Source organism: Prosopis cineraria, unplaced genomic scaffold, assembly GCF_029017545.1.
Source record: "Prosopis cineraria cultivar Desert tree isolate PC_DT_omini unplaced genomic scaffold, ASM2901754v1 PC11, whole genome shotgun sequence".
Taxonomy (NCBI): Eukaryota; Viridiplantae; Streptophyta; class Magnoliopsida; order Fabales; family Fabaceae; genus Prosopis; species Prosopis cineraria.
The window spans coordinates 16,108,245-16,115,912 of NW_026555342.1; the positions used below are offsets into that span (position 1 = coordinate 16,108,245).

Sequence of the window (7,668 nt, forward strand, 5' to 3'; positions counted from 1 at the left end):
CTACTTGAACTTGAGTCCATGAATCATGTTGATTACAATTCTATGAGCAAGGTTGCATATGATACTTTTGATGCGTTGAAAACTTTAAGTTGACTATAAAGAATTCTACATCAATTCTACATTTTCCTTAGTTAAAGTGCAAAATTCTAATTAAAATGGCCTTTCTCTTGGAAAGCACAATTAGCATTATGAGGAGGAGCATCCATGGCAAATTTGTCAAGACCAAAGCTTTGCTTGAAGCATCTCAACAGCTTAGTCATTCCTTTTGAGAGGAGGCCCTTTGACTCAAGGAGATACTTTAAGGAGTAGAATCCTAACAAACCTCTTGTGAGATGGAGATTAAGAAGATAGAGACTCATCTTGGTGAGATTAGTGCAAGTATGGTGGGAGGCTAAAGAAAGCCTAAAGATTGCAGTAGAGTAAGCAGGCACTGCAAGAACTCTCTTTCATGAGATAGAAGTAAAGCAATCTATAACAAAGATAGCATTGCAGAAGTCCAAACTTGAATTAGAGATATAGCATTCAATATCTTAATATTTATACAAGGAGCAAAAAGAACCTTAATTGATGTGATAAACAGAAATCGAAGAATGCTAGCTAATGTATAAAAATATATTCTACATTGCAATGTAAAACTTGGCCCTAGTATTTGCCATTAACTATAAATATATGTGTATATATATATATATAGTTAATGGCAAACACAAATAAGTGATATATTACAAAAAAAAGGGGGGCAAAAATGTCATTTCACAAAATTATGGATCATTTGCCATGACCAAGATGCATTCATTGCATTGGATCATACTGAGAGTAATTTAGTTTCCATAATAGTCAACATTTTATATGCAAACAATGGGGATAACTTGCTTAAAATTTTAAATTTTAGGGTCCAGGATGCTACTCAAGTAATAGTTTAGGGTCTGTGATACTAATTAATAAATGACACATCAATAAGGGACTATCATGCTTAGCACTTAACTGGGGTCCATGGTGAAGAGTAACAACATTAACAAAAAAGATAATGGTAGGATTTAATTTGGTATGAAATTAGAAGTTTACAATAATTTTACACATTTGAGTTAATGATCTATGTCACTTTTTGCATAATATTTCACAGTTTATTTTTCTCATTAACCTTTTAGAATATTATGTTAAAAATATTTAATTTATTATTTTTCATTTTTAGTACGATTAGGAATAGTCTAAAATATTCAATTTATCATTTTTATATATGTTGAAAAAAATTTAAATTATTAATTTACTTTTATAATCTATTGTTTATCATATCACTTCCTAATTTAAGGAACTCCAACAATTTTTGGCCACAAAAAAACTTTTAAAAATTAAGTATGATAATAATTTAAAAATATTTTACCCAAATTATAATAAAATAAACATAAATTATATTGACTAATTTATCTCTTATTCCCTTAATTTTTTCACACATACATGTTTGAAATATTATTTTAATAAATTTACTCTCTTTGTTAAAAAATATAAGATATTTTTTAGAAATTATTTCTTAAGAGTTGGATATTAAAAAATATAACATATTTTTAGTATTTGAAGGTTTAATCATTACTTTTTTTAAAAGTAACCCCAATAAATAAATTATTTTATATATATTTTTAAGTAATAAAAAAATTTATATATGTTTTAGAGTAAAATACTCAATTAAATAGATGGAAAGATAGTGTTATTTTAAAAATAAGTAATTACTTTATTTAGGTAAGATTCAGTTAAAAATGTATTATATTTTTTTTAAAAAGTATAGTATGTATTTAATTTTTTAAAAATTAATAAATAAATTAGTTTGTATGAATTATAAATTTAAAATAAAATAAAAAAATTAAAAGAATATATTAAGATTGATATTTTAGTCCAACATATGTGAATTAACTATTAACTAATAATTAAATGGATAAAAATAAAAAATTCAAAAGAGAAAATATGTTTATATTTTGTAATTCTTACTCTTTCCATTTAAAAATATAAGACATTTTTTAAAAAGTTGGATGTTAAAAATATAAGGCATTTTTTATTTTTTGAGGTATAATCATTACTTTTTCAAAAGTACCCCTATTAATAATAATTTTATATTTATTATAGAGTTTTTAATATGAGTAAATATGAAAAAGATAGGTTAATTAAAAAATAAGTAATTACTTTATTAAAAGAGTGAGATTCGGTTAAAAATGCTTTATTTTTGAATGAAGGGAGTAATTATTAATTTTAAGAGAGATTTGTATAAATTTTAAAAATAAAATTTTTTATAATTAAGATAAAATAAAATAAAAATTAATATTTATTTTCCTTTAAAATATTAAAATAAATTTCAATATTTATATTTATTTTTATTCTAAAAATTTAAAACATTCCAGTGCGATGCACGGGATATAAATCTAGTTCTTCAAATAAAAACCCGTGGGTAGAATAAGTCTAGTTACTCATACAAAAGGACAAAACTATTAAGGCTATCTTAGGTGATCCAAATAACCTCCTTGTGTAGATCTAGACTTGAGACTTCACTTCCCGAGAAAAAAGGTGATGCTGCTACGTGGGATAAAGAAAACGAACATGGAATCCTCACCCTGTTCAATATTATTTATAATTATAAAATAATCTGAGATAATATTATGTATATTAATAAAATTTAATAATAATATTTTATAAATTTATTTTTTTAAAATAAAATATAAATTTTAGAATTTTATTTATTTAACATAACTTTAAATTTACATACTTAATTATTATATTATAGTTATTTCAATTCTCTTTTCACTTAAAGATTAATATTAAAAAATATTATTAATAAATTTTATTTTTATCAAATTATTTTATATTTTAAAATAAAAAATCTTCAAATTTTTTTGTAACTTAAAATGATAAGAGTATAAAATATTTTTAATTAAATTGCACCCACCCAAATTATTTGTTTTTAAAATTATATAATTTTTTATATTTATTTTATTTAACAGTATGCCTGAATTAAAAAAATCTTATTAATTAATTATAAATATGGATATTTGTAAAAAATACTATTAATTATACTTTTAAAAATAAATAATATTTATAATTTTTTAATTTGATATTAAAAAATTTTATAATATAAAATAATATTAAACTTAAGGAAGAAGTAGGAATCAACTTTCATAAATAAAGATCCCTGCCCTAAGTTGACACGCATTGTGGGGTCAAGTCAACAAAGTTTCCAGCCCACGTATTTCTTTAATTCTTTTTCTTTTACCTTCGCGTTGGACGCCATTTGCCTTCTACTTCTCGATTAAGTTACAGAACGCACCACCAGTTTTAACAGCGAAAGTTCCAAATTCCTCCGAAGTCGGAAGTCTCTTCTCTCCTTAAACCTCACCTCCATTATTCTAATTAAGCTCACTCATTTCTATATAAACCACAATCTTACCAGTCACTCTCCGCAATTCATATCTTCCTCTTCTACTCCCTCAAACTATCCTCTTCAACTCAGAAAACTCATAGCCAAATGGGAAAGTATTCTGCCGATGAGTGTCTGAAACAACGCCTAAACTCTCTGGCCTTAGACCCAGAACACCAATCTCAGCCCTCCGACAATGTCCTTGTTCCACCATTGCGTCCTTTTACAATGAAAAGATTCGACCAGTTCTCGACGCTGTTGAAAACCTCAGACACCTCAACATCACCAAGGAAGGTATTCAGCTTCCAAGCATTGTTGTTGTTGGTGACCAGTCTTCAGGCAAGTCCAGTGTCCTGGAATCTCTCGCAGGAATTAGCTTGCCACGTGGGCAGGGAATCTGCACGAGGGTGCCCTTAATTATGAGACTCCAGAACCACCCTGTGCCGGAGCCCGAGCTTGTGTTGGAGTACAATGACAAAGCTGTATCGACAGATGAAGAACATGTCTCTGATGCAATAAGCGAAGCCACTGTAGAGGTTGCAGGCAAGTCAAAGGGGATTTGCAACACCCCTTTGACCTTGTGGTGAAGAAAAATGGTGTTCCTGATCTCACCATGGTGGATCTCCCAGGTATAACCAGAGTTCCTGTTCATGGACAACCTGAGGACATTTATGACCAGATCAAAGATATAATCATGGAGTATATCAAGCCAGAGGAGACTATTATTTTGAATGTTCTATCAGCTACTGTCGATTTTCCAACCTGTGAATCCATTCGGATGTCACAGAGCGTTGATAAAACGGCTTAAGAACTTTGGCTGTGGTAACAAAGGCTGACAAAGCACCAGAAGGACTGTTAGAGAAGGTAACTGCAGATGATGTGAACATAGGACTTGGTTATGTGTGCGTGAGGAATCGAATCAATGACGAGACCTATGAAGAAGCTCGAAAGGAGGAAGCTATGCTGTTCGAGAACCATCCTCTTTTGTCCAAGATAGATAAATCCATGGTGGGTATACCTACCCTGGCTGATAAACTAGTTGGGCTTCAAGCTTCAATTATTTCCAAGACACTGCCTGAGATTGTTAGAAAAATCAATGAGAAGCTCAATTCTCAGCTTTCTGAGTTGGAAAGCTTGCCAAAGAACCTGACTTCTGTTGCTGATGCTATGGCTGCCTTCATGCATATATTGGATTGGTGAAAGATTCACTCAAGAAAATTCTCATCAGAGGAGAATTTGATGAGTACCCAGAAGACAAAACCATGCATTGTACTGCTCGCTTGGTTGAGAAGCTGAATGATTACTCAAAAGATCTTTATGAATGTCCTGAAAGTAATCATGCAGATAGTTTTCTCATGGATGAAATAACACTTCTGGAGGAAGCCAAGTGGATTGGCCTCCCAAACTTCATGCCTCGCACTGCCTTTCTTGCTTTATTGCAGAGAAAAGTGGGAGGAATTGCATCGAGGCCCATTCAGTTCATTGATGATGTGTGGGACTATCTGGAAAAGTGGTGATTGAAGTCATCAACCGACATGCAGAACACTATTACCAGCTTCAGAGGTGTACATGCAGAGCAGGAGAAAATTTGATTACTAAAATGAGGGAGCATTCAAAGAAGCATGTAATGGAGGCCATTGAAATGGAGAAGCTGACAGATTACACTTGTAATCCAGATTACATGGCTGAATACAATAGACTAATGGCTTGTCAGGCTTCTTTCAATGAAAATGTGCGTGCTGGTCATATAATACAACTATTACAGGCCTGGAAAGTCTTGGAGAGATAAGGATTGATCATCTGAGACAGTACATAAAAGTGCTTGATCAAGCTTATGACCTGAAGATGAGAATGGTAGCTTATTGGAGGATTGTGCTGAGGAGGCTGATTGATACCATAGCCTTGCATCTGCAGTTTAGCATTAACAATTTGGTGAACAGGGAATTGGAGAAGGAGATCACTGCTTGTTTTGTGTCTCCAGGTTTTGGAGGAATCGAAAGCTTGTTGGACGAGTCACCATCCATGGCTAGCAAGCGTGCCATGCTCAATCGAAGTGTTGAAAATCTGAGAAAAAGCAAAGAGGTTTGTCCAACCTTATAGACAGAATTTTCTAGGTACTAGTGACATGGTGTGTCTATCTATCTATATATATATATATAGCTATATGTGAGCTTGAGTGTTGTGTTATTAGTGATGAATTTGGGTGTGTTTTTGTAATCGTTTTTTTTTATTTCCTGTCTAAATTGATGGTGTGTCATTCCAGTTGTTTACCCTGTCCTGCAAAAGTATAACATAAATGCATTAACTTCTTTGAATGTTTTAAACTGACCCTTGGTTTTAGATTTATATATATAGAGAGCAACAAGTAAATGATGTCAAGGATGACATTGGAACAAATTAGAGGGTTACGAAAGTTATCTTCTTGGAGCCTTTCTTAGAGCTAACAAGTAACAATAGTCTTTCTTTCAAAACGTCTATAACCATTAATCCATTATACAATATTGTTTCATTGGCCATCAAGGGCCAATTCTAAAACACTAAAATAATTTAGACAACCATTTTGAAACAAGAGTTCAGGGGTTGTTTAAAGAATGAAGTTATGGAATCATTTTGATAAATATGATATACATAATTATTAGGATTGGAAACAGATCATAAGAGGAGATAACATTGGCTCTCCTTTTTCTCTCCCTTAATTAACAAGGCAGAATGGTCTTTATTTCGTGAAGTGTAACATTTTAATTTAAATTTTAATAATCAATTTAGGTTAATAGAAATGTTGGAGAATATTTAGAGATAAGTAATTAGTTAGAAGATATTATAAGATTTAATTTAGGATATAATTTTAAGTTAAATTTTTAAACAATAAATAATATATATAAAGTAAATAAATATTAAAAAAAGGAAGAGAGATTGATATATATATAATATATATATATATATAAGAAGGGAGCCACAGCCTACACGTTCCGGTAAATGGGAAGGATTGATATTAATATACAAAGTAAGAGAGGGAATGGGATTGTAGCAGCCACCATCAAATAAAACCACCTCATCACTTTTCATTTTTCACTTTCCCTTGGTCTTTTCTTTTACCTGTGCAACGTGAAACGGAGTGCAAGAGCGAGAGGAGAACGGGGATCGTGCGAGGACTCCTCTTGGAGGTTCTACGATAAGATCCTTCAGGAGTTATTGAAGGTTTTTAAGATTATATAAGTATTTTAATTTTTTTAATTATTTATCCTCTTTAATTTTGAATTTGATAATGATGAAAAATTTAAGATTTGAAAAAGAAGAATTAATTTATAATAAATAAATATAGTTGTCGAGATTATTAGTAATTTTATAAATATTTTAAAGTATTAATTTATTGATGAGATTTGAATTTAATACCTGAGTTACACCTTAAACTCTATGGGTAATTTTTGTTAAATATGAAAATAAGTTATTTTATTGATGTTGGGATGATCATTTGAGATGAAAAATAGACTATTAGAGCTATAGAATGATGATTATAAGTTTGAGACTAAGTTTGTAATTTTTGGACACTTTTAGATGTGAATTTATGGAAAAAAAAAAATAAAAATTTTGATAATAAAAAATGAGTTAAATGTTGATTTTGCTTATTAGTGTTTATTAATGATATAAAGAGGAGTTAAATATTTTTCTGAGAGTGCTAACTCTAAACTAGTATTAATAAAGGGGTTGAAATTATGTCATTCTCTAATTCTATAATTAGAGTTATTTGTTTGGTTTCAATAATTAAAACTATTTATAAAAAGGTAAAGTTGCATTTTTTTCCCTTGAAGTATTTTTGAGAAGCAATCAGCACCATAACATTTTTGTTGGAACAATTTTACTTTTAAAGTTTATTAAAACGAAGCATTTTTGCTTTTTCTATCAAATTTTTTTGACAGTCGGTGTTTGAAGTCAACATTGAAATTTTGATAAAAAGGGTAAAAATGCTCTGTTTTGATAACTTTAAGGGCAAAATTACTCCAACAAAATGTTAGGGTGTCAAGTGCTCCTCAGAAATACTTTAAGAAAAAAAATGCACCTTGACCCTTATAAATGTATTATGTGTAGATTGTATTATTGGTGAAGGTTATGGTGAAAGAGAAATTTTAAAAAATAATTTATTGAAAGAGCAATGAGAGTAACCATGCTTTAATTGTTATTAGTGTTGCTTCATGTTAATTATGTGATCATTGGGAAATTGTGAATTGTTGTTGAGGCATTATTTTGTTATGTTTATGAAAAAAATGTTAAATTAT

At 29.9% G+C, this 7,668-nt stretch overlaps 1 pseudogene; it reads left to right on the forward strand.

Annotated features, from left to right (window-relative positions):
- The first annotated feature begins 332 nt into the window (after positions 1–332).
- LOC129286198 (dynamin-related protein 4C-like) lies at positions 333–5,718 on the forward strand (annotated as a pseudogene).
- The last annotated feature ends 1,950 nt before the right edge of the window (positions 5,719–7,668 follow it).